The sequence below is a fragment of the Chiloscyllium punctatum genome, chromosome 7 (genome assembly GCF_047496795.1).
Source record: "Chiloscyllium punctatum isolate Juve2018m chromosome 7, sChiPun1.3, whole genome shotgun sequence".
Lineage (NCBI taxonomy): Eukaryota > Metazoa > Chordata > Chondrichthyes > Orectolobiformes > Hemiscylliidae > Chiloscyllium > Chiloscyllium punctatum.
The window spans coordinates 85,966,377-85,990,959 of NC_092745.1; positions in this window are offsets into that span (position 1 = coordinate 85,966,377).

Genomic DNA, 24,583 nt, shown 5'->3' on the forward strand with positions numbered 1-24,583 from the left:
ACAGAGACACCTAGGGGTTCAGGTACATAGTTCTTTGAAAGTTGCTTTACAGGTAGACAGGATGGTTAAGAAGTATTTAGCAAGTTTGCCTTCATATAGGGGTTAGGGCATCACATTGAGTTTGTGCAGGACAATGATAAGGCTACTTTTGGACTACTGCATGCTGTTCTGGTCACCCTATTACAGGAAGGATATTAATAAATTGGAGATGATTCAGAACAGATCTAACAGGATGTTGCTAGGACTGGAAGGTTTAGCGTTATCAGCATAGGCTGGAGCATTTCTAACTAGAGCAGAGGAAGTTGAGGGGTGACCTTATAGAGTTTGTAAAATTGTGAGGGGCACAGATAAGATGAATAGCAAAGGTCATTTCCCCAGGGTACATGAGTTTTTAAAGGTGAGCGGAGAAAGATTTAAAAGGGACTTGAGGGGCAACTTTTCTACACAGTACGTGGTTTGTTTGTGGAATGAACTACCCGAGGAAGTGGTAAATTCAGGTGCAGTTAAAACATTTAAAAGACATTTGAAAGATACATGAATAGGAAAGGTTGAGAGGGATATGGGCCAATGAAGGCAAATGGTACAGGATTGGTTCGGAAAACTTGGTCAACATGGATGAGTTGGATTGAAGGTCTGTTTCCATGCTGTGTCACTCTATGACTCTAAATGAGGCTATTTGGGTGGAAGTAAAAACACTGTTAATCTCAATTAGACCAGAGTATTTATAAAAAAGGATAAGGATGGACCAGGGATAAAAGTTCTAAACCCGGCAAAAGCTAATTTTCCTAAGATGAGATACAATTTTGCCCAAGTGAACTTGGAGCAGGCTACTTGCAAATAAAATAGTGTCAGAGCAGTGGGAGACATTAAATGAAGAAACAGAGACTGTGCACAACAAATATGTTTCTGTAAGACAAAGGATGGAACCAAGACCTTGGATGTCAAGGAATGTAAAGGTTAGGGACTAAGAAGAAAGAGAAGATTATGGCAGATACAAAAGGTTCAATATGGTATAGACCTTTGAGGAGTATAAAAAGTGCATGAGGAAACTAAAAAGGACATTAGTATGATGAAGGGAGTGCCTGAGAAAGCTTACGCAGGTAGAACAAAGGGAAATATGAAGGTAGGCTAGCCAGTAATATTAGAAATAATAGTAAAAGTTTCTTTCAGTACATAAGAAACAAACGACAGGCAAAAGTAGACATTGGGCCACTTCAAACTGATGCAGGGAGCCTAGTGATGGGAGATAAGGAAATAGCAGGAGAACTTAACAAGTACTTTGCGTCAGTTTTCACAGTGGAAGACAGGAGTAATATCCCAAAAATTAAAGGGTGTCACCGGGCTGAGTTGAGTATGGTTGCCATTACGAAAGAGATAGTGCTAGAAAAGTTAAAAAGTCTTAAAATTGATAAATCTCCTGGCCCCGATGGGATACACCCTAGAGTTCTGAGAGAGGTTGCTGAGGAAATAGCAGAGGCATTGGTTGAGATCTTTCAAGAGTCACTGGAGTCAGGAAAGGTCCCGGACGATTGGAAGATGGCTGTAGTAACCCCCTTGTTCAAGAAAGGATCAAGGCAAAAGATGGAAAATTATAGGCCAATCAGCTTAACCTCGGTTGTTGGTAAAATTCTAGAATCCATCATTAAGGATGAGGTTTCTAAATTCTTGGAAGAGCAGAGTCTGATTAGAACAAGTCAACATGGATTTAGTAAAGGGAGGTCATGCCTGACAAACCTGTTGGAATTTTTTGAAGAGGTAACAAGTAGGTTAGACCAGGGGAACCCAGTGGATGTGGTCTATCTGAACTTTCAAAAGGCCTTTGATAAGGTGCCACACGGGAGACTGCTGAGCAAGGTGAGGGCCCATGGTGTTCGAGGTGAGCTGCTGGGATGGATTGAGGATTGGCTATCTAACAGACGGCAGAGAGTTGGGATAAAAGGTTCTTTTTCAGAATGGCAGCCGGTGACGAGCGGTGTCCCGCAGGGTTCGGTGCTGGGGCCACAGCTGTTCGCATTATATATTAATGATTTGGATGAGGGAACCGGGGGCATTCTAGCGAAGTTTGCCGATGATACAAAGTTAGGTAGACAGGCAGGTAGTACTGAGGAAGTGGGGAGGCTACAGAAGGATCTAGACAGGTTGGGAGAGTGGTCCAGGAAATGGCTGATGGAATTTAACGTGAGCAAGTGCGAGGTCTTGCACTTTGGCAAAAAGAATATAGGAATGGACTACTTTCTAAATGGTGAGAAACTTAATAAAGCCAAAGCACAAAGGGATCTGGGAGTGCTAGTCGAGGATTCTCTAAAGGTAAACATGCAGGTTGAGTCTGTGATTAAGAAAGCAAATGCAATGTTGTCTCTTATCTCAAGAGGGTTGGAATATAAAAGCAGAGATGTACTACTAAGACTTTATAAAGCTCTGGTTAGGCCCCATTTGGAGTACTGTGTCCAGTTTTGGTCCCCACACCTCAGGAAGGACATACTGGCACTGGAACGTGTCCAGCGGAGATTCACACGGATGATCCCTGGAATGACAGGTCTAGCATATGAGGAACGGCTGAGGATACTGGGGTTGTATTCGTTGGAGTTTAGAAGATTAAGGGGAGATCTAATAGAGACGTACAAAATAATACATGGCTTTGAAAAGGTGGATGCTAGAAAATTGTTTCTGTTAGGCGAGGAGACTAGGACCCGTGGACACAGCCTTAGAATTAGAGGGGGTCATTTCAGAACGGAAATGCGGAGACATTTCTTCAGCCAGAGAGTGGTGGGCCTGTGGAATTCATTGCCACGGAGTGCAGTGGAAGCCGGGACGCTAAATGTCTTCAAGGCCGAGATTGATAGGTTCTTGTTGTCTAGAGGAATTAAGGGCTACGGGGAGAACGCTGGCAAGTGGAGCTGAAATGCGCATCAGCCATGATTGAATGGCGGAGTGGACTCGATGGGCCGAATGGCCTTACTTCCACTCCTATGTCTTATGGTCTTATGGTCTAAACCCAGAGAGTTTTTTTAAACAAATATATGAAGACCAAAGAATAACAAGAGTAAGAGTAACATCAATTAGGGAGAATAGAGGTAATCTGTGAGTGGACTTGGAAGATGTAGGCACAATCTTCAGTGAATACTTTGTATCAGTTTTCACAAAAGGCCAACATAGGTATAGACATCAGGGTAGATGCTTATGAAATTGGGTGAGAGGTAGGAAGCAGCATCAGGGATCTGGGTTCGATTCCAGCTTCGGGTGACTGTCTGTGTGGAGTTTGCACATTCTCCCTATGTCTGCGTGGGTTTCCTTCGGGTGCTCCGGTTTCCTCCCATTGTCCAAAGATGTGTAGGTCTGGTGAATTGGTCATGCTAAATTGCCCATTGTGTTAGGTGCATTAGTCAGAGGGAAATGGGTCTGGGTGGAGGGTCGGTGTGGACTTGTTGGGCCGAAGGGCCTTTTTCCACACCGTAGGGAATCCAATCTAATCTAATCTAATCTAGCAAGCAGAAGGTGATAGTAGATGAGTCTTTATGTGGCTGGAATGTCTCTGTTTCTAGTGGAGCTACACAGCATCGGTATTGGAGCTCTTACTCTTCATACTGTGCATCAGCAGTTTGGACTTAAAGTTAAGGTGTGGGTCAATAGTTCACAAATGACATAGAAGTTCACAGGATGGTAAATATTAAGATTAGTTATAAGCTACAGAAAGATGTCAATGGGCTGGACAGGTAGCAGAGCAGTGGCAAATGGAATTCAACCTAGAAAAATGTGAAGTAATGTACTTCAGCAGGGCTAACCAATAAGATAGACAAGTTGAGGAAATGAAAACGCATGTGGAACATCATAGGTGTGACTGAGACTTGGGTAGGATTGGCAGTCCAATACTCCTGGTTATAGGATATTCAAACAAGATAAAATGGGGTTTGACAACATTGGACATGGGGTTTCACAATAATGATCAAAGGATAAATAATAGCAGTGAGGAGGGATGATAACTTGGAAAGTTATCTAAGATTACAAAGGGATTTTGATCAATTAGGCCAATGGACTGAGGAATGGCAGGCGAGAGATTACACTATGAATTGGAGGACCCTGGAAAATACTGAAGATCAGAGGAATCTTGGCATGCATATTCACAGATCAATAAAGGTAGTCTGCAGGAAGGTAAGATGGTTAAGAAGGCACATAAGATATTTGCCTTATTAGCCAATGCATAGAAGTGCTGTGCCCACATTAGAGGGGATATGAAGAAAGGTTGGATAGCTGGAATTTTTTTCTCTGTAGAAGGGAAGGTTGAGAGGGAAATTGTTGGAAGTCTGAGAGTTGTGGAGGGTGGGTGGGAAGTTTTTTTTATTCCATTTGTATCAGGGAGCCTTGATTTAAGGTAAAAGGCAGAAGGTTAAGAGGAGAGCTGAGGAAAATATTTCTCAATTAATGAGTGGTGGGAGTATAGAATTCACTGCCTGAAAGGGTGGCTCTGTCAGAAACTCTTGTAACATTTAAGCATAATTTCGATATTCACTTGTGTTGCCCTGGTCTCCAGGGCTGTGGACCAAGAGCTAGAAAATGGCATTAATGTAGTCAGATTTTTGCAAATTTAATGAGCCAAATGGCATCCTTCTGTGTTCTGTAATATTTTACATCTTTAAATGTTTATCTTTTGATTTTTCCTACCAAAGTGCATAATTTCACATTTTCCTATGTTAAACTCCATCCGCCAAGTTTTTTGATTACACTCACTCAATCTATCTCGATCCCCTTGCCTATTCCTTATGCTTTATCACAATATGTCATCCACCTATTTAGTGTCATCAGCAAATGTGGATACATTGCACTCTGTCCCTTCCTCTGAATCATTAATAAAGATGAGTTAAAATTGAGGCCCTACTCCTGATCTTTGACTGATTTTCATTTTTCCAAAATGAAAAAGATTCATTAATTTTTATCTATATCTTCTGTAGAAGGAGCTTTAAAACTGAATAGTTAATAAACTCGATCCAGCAAGCAAGTGTCTTAGTTTTCTGTCCCATTGTTTGGTTTGGTCCCAAATTAACATTATGCTCACATCAAAAATGGTTGGTTGGTCAAGAAAAGCTTGCTCACGGTATAATGGCCAAAGACATAAATGTGGAAGAAGGAGCGATTAATTGGTTAAAAGTCAAGCAATCTTTCCACTTTCTTCTGCATGGTAGAAAGAAAATTGAATCCAGGAGACAAGAAAACAAGAGAGAGGGTGATATTGGAAGGCCAAAAGACCAAAGCTGAAAGTGAAACCAGACATGAGTTCTACTGTTCAGTTGTTGACATGGGTCGTAAAGTACACAATATATTGTAAATCACTGTCTGAGATTATTGCAATGGTTTACCTGCAAACTTAAGAAACTTGCCATGACTTTGTATTAATGAAGTCAATTCATGACTAAGCTTTTACTGCCAAGTCTGTTCCTGCCCAGAAAAGGGGAGCAAACCCCACTAAAACCTGAGACTAATTGTATGCTTAGTTCTGTAGGTCACAGAATAGGCCACAAAAAGTTTGAGTTGCCAAATCCTATTAAAGGGACTTTGTTGATATTCAAAAGAATCAATCCATTTCCTGAATGAGACTGAGATAACTTCAAGCTTCATTTCTACCTTTTTCCCCTAAAATCCATATTGACAACTAAAAGGCAGGCTTGTCTGATTGATTTGGAGGTGCCAGTATTGGATTGGGGTGTACAAAGTTAAAAATCACCCAATACCAAGTTATAGTCCAACAGATTTATTTGGAAGCACTCGCTTTCAGAGCGCTGCTCCTTCATCAGCTGGTTGTGGAGCATAAGATTGAAAGACACAGAATTTACAACAAAAGTTTACATGGTGATGTAACTGAAATTATATATTGAAAAACACGTGGATTGTCTGATTGTGATGTTGTGGTAAGTTCTTATTCAGTATAGTTTCATGAGGAACAGGAATCGTCTTTCATTACTGAGGTTCAACTCTGATTCATTTTTGTGGATTTGCAACATTTTAGCTGCTTTGTACATGAGAGGATCAAATTTCCAGGGACAACGGAACCACCTACACAACCAGACCAAACTGGTCAATTAATGAACTAATCACTGCTCTCCAGCAAAGCTGGTTTATCCCTGCCTAAGGCTGGACAAAACTTGCTTGATTTAAATGCAAACTGTAGACCAGATGTGATTTTTAGAACGACATTGACGTTAAAAGCCAAACTCACCAAACTCCTATTTGCTTGCTCTGCTTGCAATCTGCACTCTGTTAACCAGTTTAGTTTCTGAGATATGGTCAAATAGTTGAAAAGTGTAAACCTTGGCATTATTTGATCAAGGACTTCATATCCATTACTCATTCAATGACAACACTGCAGCCACCTCCCAATAAAATTCAGAGTCCAGAAGATATTACTCATTATTTCAACATGTGAATTAGAAAATGACAGGAGTCACATTTAACGTCTGAACCAGGTAAAGGTGTTAGTACTTTACCCAGAAAATAGTGGACACATAGAATACAGACTGTCAGTTCATGTGAGGAACACTGATTGAGTAAATCCCTTCAAATGAATGCTGAATCTATGCCTGACTGGGTCAGCATTAGGTAGGTGGTGTGTAATATTAATCAAGAGTGGTCTCTTGGACTAGCTTCAATCATTTAAAGGATTTGGAGAGGAATTTTTTAGATCTCTTCCCTAATTGACTGACTTTATTTGGTTTTCCTTTAGATTAGGCAGCTTTCAGTTAAGGTGGTCAGTACATATTTTGTAATGCACAAGGCAGTGTAGTTATGCTCTTGTGGTGCAATGGTAGTGTCGTCATCTAGGAGGTCTAGGTTCAATTCCCAATTGCTACAGAGGTGTATAATAACATCTCAGAACAGGTTAATTAGAAAATATCTGCAGGAAGATTGGATGGACAAGTGGATCCGTCCCATCATGTCATAATTTGTATGTGCCAAATGGGGAGATTAAGAATGAATTCTGGATTAGTGGTGCTGGAAGAGCACAGCAGTTCAGGTAGCATCCAAGTAGCTTCGAAATCGACGTTTCGGGCAAAAGCCCTTCATCAGGGCTTTTGCCCGAAACGTTGATTTTGAAGCTACTTGGATGCTGCCTGAACTGCTGTGCTCTTCCAGCACCACTAATCCAGAATCTGGTTTCCAGCATCTGCAGTCATTGTTTTTACCTCGAGATTAAGAATGAAGTTTACAAAGTAATCAAATTATATGAATATAGTGCTCATACATTTCTGTGTCCTTGCCATTTATTAACCATGGGTATAAACAGTGAAAATTAAAAGCATCTTTTATTATAACAAATATTGAGAAGTAAAAGTGTAAAGAATGGTGAGAATAGCCAAACTGAAATGGAAATTGAGCATAGTTTTTAAATCCTTTCAGTCAGAGTAATCATTGCCTGATTGGTGGAAAATCAAAGCAACACCACATTAAAGCTATCAGATGCTTTATCTAGATGTCTGGTATGTAAGCCAGAATTCTTATTAACAGACAAAAATATCTATGGATCACTGACCCTGACTCCAGCCCTTGTTATGATTTATTCCAGCATTCCATGGTGAGATAAACTTGGGGCCACCTAGTAGTGCATTTGACACGTAAATTTTAAACTCAAAATAATGTTACTTGTGGCTGTTGCAAGCTGCCTAGTTTAAAAAAATCTACGTCCAGTTTTACTGTTTTATGCACAATAACTCATGCTGCTTATACAACTCTCATGCACAATAAGAATAAAGTATCTGTAAAACCTACATTATCTGTGAATGCATAAGCCCTTTACAATGTAATGTGACATGATGAGACAGTTATTAGGCTGGTTATTTGTAAATGCCACAGAGAGTTCTATTTAATTCTTGAAATGTATCTTGATTGACATTGTGTTAAGATCTTTTAATATTGTCTCTGCCACACATTTGTGAAACAATTTTCTATCCTGGCATAAATTCTAAAAAGGGTCTGCACAAAAAGGGTGTTGTTCCTTACCCGCTAGCATTTTGATAACACTTTGGCTTGTCATTGCAACTGTACAGGACATTGGTTAGGCCACTGTTGGAATATTGCATGCAATTCTGGTCTCCTTCCTATCGGAAAGATGTGAAACTTGAAAGGGTTCAGAAAAGATTTACAAGGATGTTGCCAGGGTTGGAGGATCTGAACTACAGGGAGAGGCTGAAGAGGCTGGGGCTGTTTTCCCTGGAGCGTCGGAGGCTGAGGGGTGACCTTATAGAGATTTACAAAATTATGAGGTGCATGGATAGGGTAAATAGACAAAGTCTTTTCCCTGGGGCCGGGGTGTCCAGAACTAGAGGGCATAGGTTTAGGGTGAGAGGGCAAAGATATAAGAGAGACCTAAGGGGCACCTTTTTCACGCAGAGGGTGGTGCGTGTATGGAATGAGCTGCCAGAGGATGTGGTGGAGGCTGGTACAATTGCAACATTTAAGAGGCATTTGGATGGGTATATGAATAGGAAGGGTTTGGAGGGATATGGGCCGGGTGCTGGCAGGTGGGACTAGATTGGGTTGGGATATCTGGTCGGCATGGACGGGTTGGACCAAAGGGTCTGTTTCCATGCTGTACATCTCTATGACTCTATGACTCTATGACTTTCTTTACTTTTTGCTACCTTTTATTGTCATGCTGTTCACGATTGGGCATAAATGGTTGCAGAATGAAACTTTTTCTATGTAACCAGAACAAGCGTCAGTAAATTCTGATTGGACCTATGGTCTGACCAGAAATCAGATAATGTGGTATGGACTTCAGCTTGATCTGTTATCTCTTCACTTCATGAGCATGAATGGCCCAGGAACAAAAGAATATAGTTTTGAAGAGAAGTCTTTTAAAAATGGAACAGAGAAACTTTTCCATCTTTTCAGGAAGAGTCCTCAGTAACTATGCCAAAACAGAAACAACCCTCAAGTAACTGAGGAAGAACTGAGGAAGTGAACAAGTTTGTCCCACCAATAATATAATTTTTGAGGGCAAATGAGATTCTAAGCCAAATCAATATATTGAAGTGCAAAGTTAACATGCTTCACCATGATCTACATATAGATTGAGAACATATATTTACTGAAAAAGATTGCAGATGTGGTGTATGTAATTCCCTGGAAGCCATCACTGAGGAGAGATGACCAATGTTGAATTAATTAAGATACTGTAAAGAAGAGATTGTTTGTTTCAGCAGGGAAGAAGTCCTTCTGTGGAGGAATCTGAGAGATTAAAGGTTTTCCAGTTTGCAGACCTACAAACCTCAGACTGTCAAGAAGGAAATCAAAGTCAATAGCCTTCCACCCAACAAACTACCTATCCCCAAAAGTAAATGCAACAGGAGAAACCTCCACAACATCTGGATTTATAAAGGCAGAGACTTGGAGATGGAGATGGGGTACTGGGAAATATAATCATAGATGCATATTTATAATTTCAATAAGAGAAAAGAAAAAACTTGGGGGTGCTATTGGTTGTGAGTTTGATGGAGTTAATGCTAAGGAGTGCCAAAGGACAACCAATTGTGTTGATGTAACATGGACTCGTGGTATTGAAGGAATCATCCGCCGACATTTCCGCCACCTCCAAACAGACCCCACCACCAGGGATATATTTCCCTCCCCACCCCTTTCTGCCTTCCGCAAAGATTGTTCCCTCCGTGACTACCTGGTCAGGTTCATGCCCCCCCCTACAACCCACCCTCCCATCCTGGCACCTTCACCTGCCACAGCAGGAATTGCAAAACCTGCGCCCACACCTCCTCCCTCACCTCCATCCAAGGCCCTAAAGGAGCCTTCCACATCCATCAAAATTTTACTTGCACATCCACCAATATGATTTATTGTATCCGTTGCTCCCGATGCGGTCTCCTCGACATTGGGGAGACTGGATGCCTCCTAGCAGAGTGCTTTAGAGAACATCTCTGGGACACCCGTACCAACCAATCACACCACCCTACAGCCCAACATTTCAACACCCCCTCCCACTTACCTGAGGACATGGAGGTCCTGGGCCTCCTTCACTGCCGCTCCCTTACCACCCGACGCCTGGCTTCTGCCTCGGAACACTTCAACCCCAGGATATCAATGTGGACTTCACCAGTTTCCTCATTTCCCCTTCTCCACCTCACCCCAGTTCCAAACTTCCAGCTCGGCACTGTCCCTATCTTCTTTTCCACCTACCCACTCCACCCTCCTCTCTGACCTATCACCTTCATCCCCACCCCCACTCACCTATTGTACTCTATGCTACTTACTTCCCACCCCCACCCTCCTCTCATTTATCTCTCCACCCTTCAGGCACACTCCCTGCATTCCTGATGAAGGGCTTTTGCCTGAAATGTCGATTTTCCTGCTCCCCGGACACTGCCTGAACTGCTGTGCTTTTCCAGCACCACTCTACTCCAGAATCTGGTTTCCAGCATCTGCAGTCATTGTTTTTACCGTATTGAAGGAATGAGGCCTAACATCTGGTCTTCCTTAAAGACTGTAACAATATTTCTCATACCAATGCAACCTGCAATGATTTGCTCACACAAAATAAATTATATCTTGTTAATCACAAGAGACTCTTCTGATTTGACAAGGAATTGGTTTTCCCTAGCCACACAAGACCCAACAGACTCTATAGCTTCCTACACTTTAAAAGGATGATGCTGCAACCTCCCTCATGAGCAGCATCTCAGCGTCCATAATTGGCAGGCAGTAGTCTGAGCAGAAATATTTTAGTCAGAATCAATGCCTTCATCACATGCCATACAAATTCCAGTAGACATTCACCAACTTTAAGTACTGTGCAAATTTCCAGAACTTGTACAATCCAACAGCAGCATGTAGAAATCAATCAGCAACTAACCTGAATTTATCTGACCCCTTTAAAAAGTGATGAGATATGACAATGTTCTCCTTGCTGCTGAATGCAAGGTGTTTTTCACTTCATGTTTAGCAGTTAGGTGTTTAGCTAAGTTAAGAGGTATAATGTAGAACATTGAGTTTGAAAATGGCCACAGCTAGAGTTAGGTCAGTGTGCTATGCTAACTGATGTTAGAATTTCCTTTTCTACTATTCTTGGTGTACATTGTCTACATTAAAAACTCACATAAAACTCACCAAAGTGGCTGCACCTAAAGGATTTGCACATGGCATAGAATTTCATTTCAGACACAAAATGACAACTGTAGTGACATGAACATGGGTCCTACCTAATTAAATTTTGCAGTCAAGAACAGACTATGCTTAATGCCAGTATGAAATCTGATCAAAATTGTACAAAACGTACAATTCAAACAATAAAAATTATGAACGTATAACTGATATCTGGGTAGTATTTCTATGATAATAATCAGAGTTCAAAATAACAAGTATAAACTTTTTAGATTTGCTAGGATGGTTTACAATGCTGAATCTTTCAGTTAGATTTATAACCACTCCAAGTATTTACTATTTATGTATAAAGCACACCTTTTAAACCATAGTCACTTTTCCTCAAGACTTATAGCTGTAAAAGCTTATTTTACAGATAATTTAAATTTCTTTTGGATGACTTCATAAAATGTTTCACTGTCTAAAGAAGGCCTGATTAACAGGAAAGTTAACTAACAGCAAGTTCATGTTTCTTTTAGTAGACTTGACAGGTAGGAAGTTAGCTTTTGCACCTTCAGGGGAAGAATGCTCATTGAGATGTTCAGTTTCCTATTCGTGACACAAGGTTTTAACCTTTGGCCTGATAATTTCTGCAACCAGTTGAATGGTTAGTGAACAAACTGATGACAAGGATTACTGTTCTTTGGTTTTCTGAGTAATTTAGTCACCATACTTACTATATTGTTTGATATTGTTGCTGAGAATGACAAGGGGATATTTTCTGCTTCTTTGCACCACAGAACAAGCAGTGCTGGGTTTGAAAGGTGGAAAATGATAGGCTTTTTGCTTGGAAGATGTTATGAATGCAGGGTTCCATATTTTCTCATCCAAGTTTGGTGGCTGAGTTTGAAGCTTATGCATCTTGTTACAGGGGCTGTAATTGAAGGTAGGTCTTCCTTCTAATGTATGCTAATTACATAACATCATTATTATGTGTCTGTATAGAAAGAGCACAACACCAATAGACATGAATTCAGGAGAAGAAATTTGATGAACTCAAAGCTGTGCTTTGCATTTTACTTAATGATGATTTGGAAATTTTGAGCTCTCTGTGGTCATTTTGTTCACTCGTATAGGTACATTGTTTTTGATAATTCTGTTTTGTCATTCATTCATTTATTGTGTTACAACATTGAGGCCGACAGCTGAACCAAAGCAGCCTTTCTACCTCTGTATTTGCAACGCAGTCACATTAAACCATCAAAGATGCCCAAATAGTCACTCCCATGGTTCCTAGCCAGATTTCGAATCCCCAAACACAGATTTCATGAAAAATTAATTTCCAGACACTGTTTTGTATCTTAAATGAAAAACCTAACAATTTAATTATAAGCTAATATTAACAGAGAGTAAATTAAACAACACAATAAGCTGACTAACATCTATGCTTTAAATCTGAAACATTTGTTTTTCAGCCCCATTCACACAAAAGACAAACAAACAAACATAGTAAGGGATAAATGAAAGAAAATATCAATAGGGCAGCACGGCGGCACAGTGGTTAGCACTGCTGCCTCTCAGTGACAGAGTCCCAGGTTCGATTCTAGCTTTGGGTGACTGCGTGGAGTTTGCATATTCTCCTCATGTCTGCATGGGTTTCCTCCAGGTGCTCCAGTTTCCTTCCACAGTCCAAAGATATGCAGGTGAGGTGAACTGGCCATGTGAAATTGCACATTGCATTAGTCAGAGGGAAATGAGTCTGGGTGGGTTACTCTTTGGAGGGTCGGTTTCACATCCCCATTCTCTTGATCCATAAGAACCCATCTATCTTAATCTTAAATATACTCAATAAAATATGGACTCCTTGGCTGTTTTTCTTGAAACATTGGTCAAGGTCATCTTCTTGGTTCACCCACAAAAGGGAAGCAATACCTCTAATGTAGTTTTCATCTCTTTCGGCTTCCATATATGATTCGGCAGGGAGCTTTCATCTTTCCATGCTGTCTCAGCAGCCTTCCAGAACCATCTCTCATAAAACATATTTCAAAGAAGGCAACTTTAATTGTAGCTCCACCCTCATAGACTCTCCCTGAGGCCTCAGTCACCATTCAACAATTGCCATCTGCTTGAATATTGTGTTTCCTTCAGGCTTACTGGAACCAATTTCCAGTTGTTGACCTCATTAATAGCCAACTTCTGCTTTCTGTTTAAACACAGATCTCTTCCTGGGGATTGCTGTGTTTGTTACAGCCTTTTATTCAGAGTTCAACCTGCAAGGTCTAGTGGGAGCCTCATTCGTAAATAAGAATCATGGTTCCACGACTCCCATGAAAAATAAATTAAATATTAATAAGCTCCCGTTAGGAATCTGGTAAAGTTCAGTAATAAAAGTTAGCACCTGGAGTAGCAGAAGAGCTCCAGCGAAGAATCCAGGCTTTTTCTAGCTTGGTCCACCTTCTTCAGCTGAAATCCTTAGAATATCGTCCCCGCAAACTCCCTTGTTGCCAACAGTGAGCAATATTTGGGCCATTAGATTTTCTCTTCCTCACTCCCTTAACTGCCATCTTCCATCATCAACAACCAATCAGTTGATTGGATGGATTCAAATGAACCCAAAATCTGATTTACATTCTCACATGGGTTTGATGCCTACTGTCATCGAGGGATAAAATCTTTCTATCTGGACTGGTCCAAGTGCTCAGAAATGATCACTAACTTTATCATCATGTGTTGTGGTGTGTATCTATGCTCACAAGAATGGACTTCATGATATATGGGCAAGAGGAGAGGCAGAAAGTGGTCAAGCAAATTGGGAAAGATGAACACAGCAGGTCAGGCAGCATCTGAGGAACAGGACAGTTGAAGTTTCGGGCAAGAGCCCTTCATCAGGAGTGAGTCTCACTACCCGAAACATCGACTTTCCTGCTCCTCAGGTGCTGCCTGGCCTGCTGTGCTTTTCCAGCACTACACTCTCGACTCTAATTTCCAGCATCTGCAGTCCTCGTTTTTGCCAAATTGGGAAAGATGTTGATACTCAACATTTACTTGTGATAGAATTTGTTCATTGCTTCATTTTATCTGATTTTAATTAGTTATGCAAGATTCCAAAGGATGGAATGGGTGGTGGGAGGGATGTGGGGTGTGTACTTATGCTTTTGTGTCCTGAGCTGACAACGATTCATATGAAACTTTAAATGAGTATCATATACATTTGCCTGGTGGGTTTGAGAATTTGAAAATTCTGCCTTTGGAAAATTGGTGACAATTCAGCAGATTTGGGTGGCTCTAAAGAGTCACCTGGACAAGCAAGGAGGCTTGTATTCTGTTCAATATTAACTCATTTAACTCTCCAGCTTCTGTAAGGGTTATCAAACAATGGCATACTGTCACCTACGTGCTTGTGGGATTAAGTTCAACTGTTAGCTATATCAGCTATTTCCCTTATATGAAAAATGTTAAGGTCATCCAACTGGGAATTGATTTCTAAAGGAATGCTGTGTTTTAATTTTTTCCATTAATGTTAACTGTCTTGAATTTTCAAAATCCTGTTTGATTTTAATCGAGCTATATCACCATTCAAATGCCATATGTTTTTCTCCAGCAAGTTTTGAAAAGTCTGCTTCTCTCTGTAGCTCAGATTTGTAAATGTTTAGATTAGATTACCTACAGTGTGGAAACAGGCCCTTCGGCCCAACAAGTCCACACCGCCCCGCCGAAGCGCAACCCACCCATACCCCTACATTTACCCCTTACCTAACACTACAGGCAATTTAGCATGGCCAATTCACCTAACTGCACATCTTTGGACTGTTGGAGGAAACCGACACAGACACGGGGAGAATGTGCAAACTCCACACAGACAGTCACCCAAGGCTGGAATCGAACCTGGAGGCCCTGCCGCTGTGAGGCAGCAGTGCTAACCACTGAGCCACCGTTCTGAATGTTCATCTACAAGCTTATGGTACTAACTCATAGGTATTAAGCACAGCAGTCTTAACTACAACATAATCTGCAAACTGTTCACCTGATAGAGTTAAGTAAATGCTCCAACGCTTTTCCTATCAAAACATTCTGGAAGAAGATCATTCAAATTTCTCTTGGTGTTTTTACTCAAGACAAAATATATTTCAATGTCTTCCCCATCAAATTTAGGCACGATGTTAAAAGTCCTTGCCAAATCCAAATCAGGAGTTAAATCTAAACTGTTGTCACATTTGCCTATTACTCCCTGTCAAATTAATTGAAGGCCTTCTCAATCCTGTTCAAATTTCCTTGCTTCCTTCCACTTTGCAAAAAAGGTTTTCACTTTGTGTTGATCTTTGAAATTCTAATTCAAGTTTCTGAATTTCCCTTTCCTTTTACCGTCTTTCAAAATTTTTTCTTTTCTTTATTGATTTCCAATTTGAGTACCTTCATTTGTAACTGATTCTGGGCTAACGCAGCCTGAATTTTATCTGGATTATCTTTGTCTTTTGAAAGATTAAATTATTGGGCCAATACTTTAGGTATTTTTGACTTCTTAGTGCCTACTTTTAACTCTATTTCCAGCTTTTCTGTCACTTTTAAATTGACATTTGTTAATTATTGCAGGATATTCAGAGAAATCCTTTGTTTCAAGGAAAACTTCAGCAATAGACAATAAGTTTGATTCAGCATTTCAATTCTATCTGCAATCCTGATGCATATTTTTTAACATTTGACTCTTCCACCCATTCTGTTCTTGAATGAGATGAGAGTAAACCGGTTGATGTGGTGTATATGAATTTCAGCAAGGCGTTCGATAAGGTTCCCTACAGTAGGCAATTGTACAAAATGCGGAGGAATGGGATTGTGGGAGATATAGCAGTTTGGATCAGTAATTGGCTTGCTGAAAGAAGACAGAGGATGGTGGTTGATGGGAAATGTTCATCCTGGAGTCCATTTACTAGTGGTGTACCGCAGGGGTCAGTGTTGGGTCCACTGCTGTTCGTCATTTTTATAAACGACCTGGATGAGGGCGTAGAAGGGTGGGTTAGTAAATTTGCAGATGACGCTAAGGTCAGTGGAGTTGTGGGTAGTGACAAAGGATGTTGTAGGTTACAGAGAGACATAGATAAGCTGCAGAGCTGGGCTGAGAAGTGGCAAATGGAGTTTAATGCAGACAAGAGTGAGGTGATTCACTTTGGTTGGAGTAACCGGAATGCAAAGTGCTGGGCTAATGGTAAGATTCTTGATAGTGTAGATGAGCAGAGAGATCTCGGTGACCAGGTACACAGATCCTTGAAAGTTGCCACCCAGGTTGACAGTGTTTTAGCTTTTATTAATAGAGGGATCGAGTTCCGGAACAATGAGCTTATGCTACAACTGTACAAAACTCTGGTGCGGCCGCACTTGGAGTATTGTATACAGTTCTAGTCACCACATTATAAAAAGGATGTGGAAGCTTTGGAAAGGGTGCAGAGGAGATTTATAGAATGTTGCTTGGTATGGAAGGAAGCTCTTACGAGGAAAGGCTGAGGGACTTGAGGCTGTTTTTGTTGGAGAGAAGAAGGTTGAGAGGTGACTTATTAGAGACACATAGATAAGCAGAAGGTTAGATAGGGTGGACAGGGAGAGCCTTTTTCCAAGTATGGTGACAGTGAGCATGAGGGGGCATTGCTTTAAATTGAGGGGTGATAGATATAGGACAAATGTCAGAGGTAGTTTCTTTACTCAGAGAGTAGTAAGGGTATGGAATACTTTGCCTGCAACGGTAGTAGATTCGCCAACTTTAAGTGCATTTAAGTCGTCATTGGACAAGCATATGGACATACATGGAATGGTGTAGGTTAGATGGGCTTCAGATTGGTATGACAGGTTGGTGCAACATCGAGGGCTGAAGGGCCTGTACTGCGCTGTTATGTTCTATGTTCTATGAAAAAGTTATCGTCTATCAAGCTATATCATAATATAGATCTGTAGTCCAGTATTCTCATAACTTGGGTCATAAGAATGTAATTCTGTCCTTATGCAAATGGTCCATAATTGCTCCCAGCTTCTTCTTCCCCTAGCCACACCATAATGTTCTCCCAAATACTTAGCAGGCTGAAGGATGCATCTCTTTGAGTAGATAGACATGCCATCCACACCAAGCTGTGGTAGATCTCAAATACAAAACAATTTATTTCCCCTCCCAACAGCACACAACTGCTGCCTGTCATTCCTTGATTTGTAGGGAAATCTCTAACCTGATCTCAAAAGTGGATTATTCTGTGCTTTTCCTCATGACAAAGTAAAACTCAATAATCTTACATCTGGGGAAAATTGACAGTTTGTTATTATTGATCCTAACCTTCTTTCACTTTAGAAGTAGTTGGACAGTGTATAACATAACTCTTTATAGTTCAAAACCTTTAACAACATTCAAACACTTTGGGAGACTCATTGTGCTGTCTTACTCTGCCTGAATACCTTTGCACCTTCTTTTGGGCAAGACAGTCCAAGACTTCTTTTGCTCTCTAACAATCAAATTAACCAGTCTTACTGTGATTCAGATTGTGGAACAAACATTACCACTTAATTTGCATTAAATTTAAAGATGTATCATTATCATCTTATAACCTGCACAATTTTAACAGTCCTTTCCTCATCCCCTCTGCTGTTGATCACATTGCCTTCTATGGGCAATGGCTAAGGAAGTTACCTCTGTACTGAGATAGAACTCTTCCAGTATTACAGAGTAATCTGAGCCCAGGACTTCTAGATATTAGCAAAGTCAGAACAAGCAATGGCATTTCAGATGCAGCAGCTTAATTCTACCTCAGCAGGTGATATCAGGTCCACATCAAAATATAGAGATGAGAAAATAAAAAAAAATACATAATTTATAGCAGCAAAAGGGTGGAATGGATGTTTTATGGAATTCACTTTTTCAAGTAAATATTGCCCAATTTATAGTTCCACTTTATTCATGTCTATGTCGTTATCCTTTCTCAGGACTTGATTAGTCAGTGACTGAACCATACCAACATGCCTTATGGTTGGCTCTCATTGATGACTGCAGGGGAATGTTCGACATCTCCTTTACTGTGTGTTTGTTTGATGCTAATAAACCAACTTTCATGTTTAAATCTGTTTGCGGCTTACATACACTCTATTAATTGCATTGTTAAGGAGATTGTCTGAGATTATGTTCCTCAGCGAAAACTGAACTGCCTTATGTGAATTCAGAATCCTGAAAGATAGAGCAGGTTCTGACATTACTGTCATGACAAGCTGCTTGACATACACCCATTGACATATCAGTTCTCCTGGATAGCAGTCTTCCATAGTGAATGTGTGTGAAACAAGTTCACTCTTCATGTTATTCTAGGCAGTAGAGAATGCAGGTTCAGAGATAGATCCTGCAGAAAAGGTTAGCAAGGGTTGGTGGACAGTATAAACAGGGAAAACTGTCTCAGTGATGAGATAATAGCCACAGAAGTAACTGTAACTTGTGGAAATCTCAAGTATATAAAATTGTCCTTGGTATCGCTGTCATATCTCTCCATGGCCTCAATGTCCACTAGATACTCTTATACATTCATATCCTCTTCCTCAGACTCATTCGATTCATCCTCATTTCAGGATGACATTTGTTCCTCAAGTCATCCAGATGTAAAATCCAGTTTTTCATAGTGACTTTGTGCAATACCATGACTATCTGTGAAATTGTGTGTGATGGATGCAAAGCCCATCTGATAGCAGATTTTCAACAAGCCAACATGATGTGTGGGTTGTGTTATAGCACTTTTTAGGGGTAAATGGCATCATAGTTTTCTTGTCACTGAACTAGTAATAAAGAAGCCCTAATGTTCTGGGGATAAGGGTTCAAATCCCATCATATTTGATGGTGAAATGTGAATTCAATAAAAAAATCTATAATTTTAAAAGTTAGCCTAATGGCGACCATGTAACTATTGTCATAAAAACCTATCTGGTTCAATAACGTTATTTTAAAAAAGGAAATCTGCCATCCTTATGTGGTCTAGCCTCCATGTGTCTCCAGGCCTGCAGCAAAGTGGTTGACTCTTAACTGCCCTCTGGGCAAATAGAGATGAGTAGTAAATGCTGGCCAGGCCTTCAACGTCAACATCATTTGAACAAATCAAAAGAAATAATGGTGATCATGGCAACTATCATCAATTGTTGTGAAAACACATTTAGTTCACTCATGACATTCAGGGAATGAAATCTGCCACTTCTACCTGGTCTGGCCTACATGTGATTTCAGACCCACGGCAATGTGGTTGACTATTAGCTGCTCTTTGAAATGGCCTAGCAAGCCACTAAATTCAAGGTAATTAGGGAATGACAACAAATGCTGGCCTTGCCAGTGACACTCTCATCCCATTAAAAATTAAAGGACTCTTCAACTATTTTGTGTGGAAGTCTCACTGTAGTCATCAACCAAGTCTGAATGTGGTAGCCCTTATCACATAGGAACCAGTTGTCAATCTGATCGCAGGCCTTAAAAAGTTCAGGAAGCTGTGACTTCTGCAAATCATGAGAGATCTTTGTGAGATGAACACAGACATGTATGATTCTGTCATGAACCCATGTGTCTCAGATCCTATTGTAGGATCTGGTATATTTCAGTGGCTACCTCCTTGGACAGCCTGAGTCGTCTCTGAAATTGTCACTTGAACATTTGGAGGTAGTTTGTTCATGTCTTATAAACACACTACAACATCAGTGACCTCCTTACTCTATGTCTTCCCTTTATGGCTGTCTCCTGATCACCGTCTCCCTCTAATTCTACCAGCTGCAGGCCTTGCGGCCTGATGAAGGGCTCCTGCCCAAAATGTCGATTTTTCTGCTTCTCGAATGCTGCCTGACCTGCAGTGCATTTCCAGCACCACTCTAATCTTGACTGTAATCTCCAGTATCTGCAGTCCTGACTTTTGCCTTGCTGAGAGCCCTGTTTTGTTGCATCCTTATCTCCTGCTGCTGGTGTTGAAGGATACTGGTTGTATGAGAACTATAGATTTCCCACAGGTGAACTGTGGAAAAGTCCATGGATTTCATCACTATAACTAGTGAGAGGTGAGATTTTCCATTGCTTCAATTGCCCATACTAAGAACTTCACTCTTCTGCATTGGTCTCCACACATTCAGGATCTACATTCCTGATAACTAAAAAGTACGATTCTGGGTACAGTCATTAAGAGTGTGTAAGTAACGTTTACAACCTGTGACCTGCTACCTTTAACTTTGTCTCCATCACTGTTGACCTTCCCAATATCACTGTGCACCTTCTGGCAATAACACTTGAACCTCCTCATAGTATCCCTGGACCCAGTCATTACTGAAGTGGACATGAAACCTCACCCACTGAAACTATCACATCCCTGGTGAAATTCCCAACCATCCCCTTCATCAGCTTTTGAGTTTCCTTAAATTCCCTACCAAACCATTGAATATCCCCATTTTAGACTTGACTCCCCCGCATCGCCAAACCCCTAACAAACCGTCTTTCTATAGCCAGTCATTTTGATACAGCGTCTTGTTTGTATGCTAACTTGTCTGCCTTGGCATGCTGCAATGCTTCAGTTAAAAACAGCGAAAACTGAAGGAGAACCATTTGATCTTCAGACTAGGCACTTTGCAACCTTCTGAATATAATGTTGAGTTCAGTACCTTTAAATTGTGAATCCCTTCCCAGTTCTTCCCTTTCTTTTGGCTTTACTTGTTACATTCTCTGCCATTATGCCTTCTCACAATGGGACTGTCTGTTCTTCCCAGTCTGGCAGTTAGATCCACCATCGTTCTGCCATTTTCACATTCCTATCACTTAATCTGAACTATCAACATTCTCTCTCCCCAGCACTCAAACCTCGCCCCGCTACCCCACTATTGCATAAATACTTCCTCCTTCACACTTCACATCAGCTCTGATGAAGAAAATGCTAGTTTGATATCTCTCCATGGATGATGTCCTGCTCTGATCACAAGCATTTTTTGTTTTCGGTACAGATTGCGGCATATGCAGTAATTTTCCCCTAACAAATTGAAATCCCCACCATGACTGTGAACTCTCCTTCTATTACCCAGCATCCTCAGTTTGACTCATTGGACCCAAACATGGACAATACTGATCCTATCCTTTGATTCACTGACTGTCCCCCATCCACGAGACCACGTTCAAGATGCAAGCTCTACCCATTTGAAATAAATTATTTCTAATCAACCCGGATTCGATTCCAGCCTTGGGCGACTGTCTGTGCATATTCTCTCCGTGTCTGCGTGGGTTTCCTCTGGGTGCTCTGGTTTCCTCTCACAATCCAAAATGTGCACATTAGGTGAATTGGCTGTGCTAAATTGCCCCTAGTGTTCAGGGATGCCTAGGTTAGCTGCATTAGTCAGGGGTAAATATAGGGGAATAGGTCTGTGTGGATTATTCTTCGGAGGGTTGGTGTGGGCTTGTTGGGACGAAGGGCCTGTTTCCACACTGCAGGGCTTCTATGTTCTGCTACATTTAAAAGCTTTCCTTTATCCATAGCGCATGTTATTCCTTCAAAGAAGTCAAATAAATTGTTTGAACATGATCTCCATTTGACAAAGTGCTTTCTTAAAGTCCATATGACAACATCTACCATACTTCCTTCATTTAAAAAAAATCAGTTAGATTATTCAAGCTTGGTCTGTCTTTGACCAACTAATGTTCCTCTCTACTTATTTATCTCAATACTCTCCAAGTGCCTGTGTGGGACTCCAAATTTTATCCAGGGCTGATGTTAGATTCCTTTAACTCTTTCTTGCATAACACTCTCATGATTGCCAATCTCAAATCTTCAGGATCCTTTCCTACTTTTAGGCAAGTCACATTTGGCAATTGAATAGTCACATGAAATATCAACAGTTGATTCAATTTCAAGTCAGTTTCTCCTCAAATTCCATGATCTACCGCGATGTCTGAGTAGTCAGGTGAGAGTGTGAGTGAGAAGGTCTCTGCCAGTGAGTTTTATTTAAGGAAAAATAGTGAGTGGCGAGGTGGCTTGGTGGTTAGCACTGATGCCTCACAGCGCCAGGAACCCGAGTTTGATTCCAGCCTCGATTCCAGGCGACTGTCTGTGTGGAGTTTGCACATTCTCCCCGTGTCTTTGTGGGTTTCCTTCGGGTGCCTCAGTTTCCTCCCACAGTCCAAAGATATACAGGTCAGGTGAATTGGCCATGTTAAATTGCCCATAGTGTTAGGTGCATTAGTCACAGGGTAATGGGTTACTCTTCGGAGGGTCGGTGTAGACTTGTTGGGCCAAAGGGCCTGTTTCCACACTGTAGGGAATCTAATGGAATTAAAGTTGTATTATGTGATTTATACTGTTAACAGAGTATAACATTGATGTGTATACACCTGTATTACTTAATGTGTATTTTACATTGATGATAGGGAGCCCTCGATTATCTGGAATATTTAATCAATTGGAACACTTGTCAGCTCATAAGTGCTGTATAATAAAAAGTTTATTGTAGTCCTTTTCTCAATTCAGTCAATTGTCAAAAATAAGCTAAAATGAAAAGAAACTGCCTTTTCACAACATCCCCAGCAGGGTCAACAGAAAAACAACCAGCTATCACTAGTTATTTGATTTCCAGGAAGCCTTGTTAATAAAGAGCTCCAAGGTTCACAGTGAACTTTCAATTAACTCTTTTAAAGAAATATCTCCAGATTCTTCAACAAACTTGAAATAAATTAATTCCTACAATCCTTCAAAACTTAAGTTCTCTAAACCAAAGTAAATATAAAGTATCTTTGTAACATTGTAAATGAATTTCAAGATATCTTGCTCAACAGAACATGGCGATCTGTGGTATGCGTTACGTGGGCTGACATAAAACTGTTAATGACATTACTAACAATCTCAGTTAAAAAGGCTTCAGGGTGACTGATGTTTGAAATAGTTAAAATGTGATACTGAAGTTATAGAAAATCTTTTTTGAAGATCCCTCAATAATGGAGACAATATGGGGTGAGTAAATGTAGTACAGGTACATAATCCTTTATCCGGAATTCCGAAATCCGAAAAGCTCCAAACTCCGAAAATTTTTCATGGAGTGTGGAGCATCATTTTGACATGTGAACAGGTGGCCCAACTCCACACCCATTCGAACCACATCACCCAGATGTGACATAGTGGCCTGGCCCAGCATTGGCAGTTTAAAGGACTGGTATTTGATCTTTTCTAAGTGAGTAAATGAGTAAATAGATGGGTGGGTGGATGAATGAATGAAGTAAATAGGTAGTTGGATGGAAGATGATGCAGGGTAGATGCTTAGGTGGGTGAAGTGGGAATGTCGATGAGGAGGTGAGAGTGTACGTGAGTTGGTGGCTTAGGTGATGAGTGGGTAGTCAGCTGATTTGTGAGTAGACAGGTTGTGACAGATGCTGAGGAGCAGTTATCCAGATCTGATTGGAGGAGTTGAGAAAAGGGTAGTGTAGTTGGCAGGGTAGGTGGGTGTTGACGAAGTGGGGAGTGGTATTTGTTACCAAGGTATTAGACTAGGTTTCAAACTGTCTAACAAATCCTGGATAATAAACAGGTAAGTCCTTTGGATCTGTCCCAAGTCTCCAAATGTAACTCAGAGTTGGAGACATTCAGACAGCGTGGTATGGAGCCAGGGAGCTGCCTTTGGGCCATTAAACTCCGCAGGCCATTTATGCATAGTTTCACTCATCAGGATTTCTGTAGAGTCCTGAGACATACCTTCAGTTGTATGTCCTGTCTTCAATGAGTAGGAGAACAGCAGATTTAGACTGTGATATATTCATTAGCTGCTAAATATTGTCACTAGTCCAATAGTCTCCCTGTTTTCATATTTCATTATTATTTGATTTGATTGATTTATTGTCACATGCTCCTGAGTACAGTGAAAATCTTTGATGGAAAAAGAACTAGACAGAAGCATTCAAGTTACATTGCATAGGCTGTGCACCAGGCAAGATCAACAATAACAAGGTCAGCATTATTTGAAGCTAGAGAGTCCATTCATCAGTCTAATAACAGCAAGGAAGAATCTGGTCATGAAACTGCTGGTGCGTGTGTTCAGCTTCTGTATCTTCTGCCTGTTGGGAGAGTTTGTAGAAGGGCATTGTGGGGTGTGATGGGTCATTGATGGTGTTAGAACATAGAACAATACAGCACAGGTCAGCCCTTGATGTTGCGCCAACTTGTGAACTATTCTCAGCTCATCCCCCTTCACTATCCCAAAATCATCCATGTGCTTATCTAAGGATTGTTTAAATCTCCCTAATGTGGCTGAGTTGACTACATTAGCAGATAGGGCATTCCACGCCCTAACCACTCTCTATGTAAAGTACTTTCCTCCGACAACTGTCTTAAATCTATCACCCCTCACTTTGTAGTTATGCCATCTCGTACAAGCTGATGTCATCATCCTAGGAGAAAGTATTTTACTGTCTACCCTATCTACTCCTCTGATCATCTTGTATGTCTCTATCAAATCCCCCCTTAGCCTTCTTCTTTCCAATGAAAACTGACCCAAGTCACTC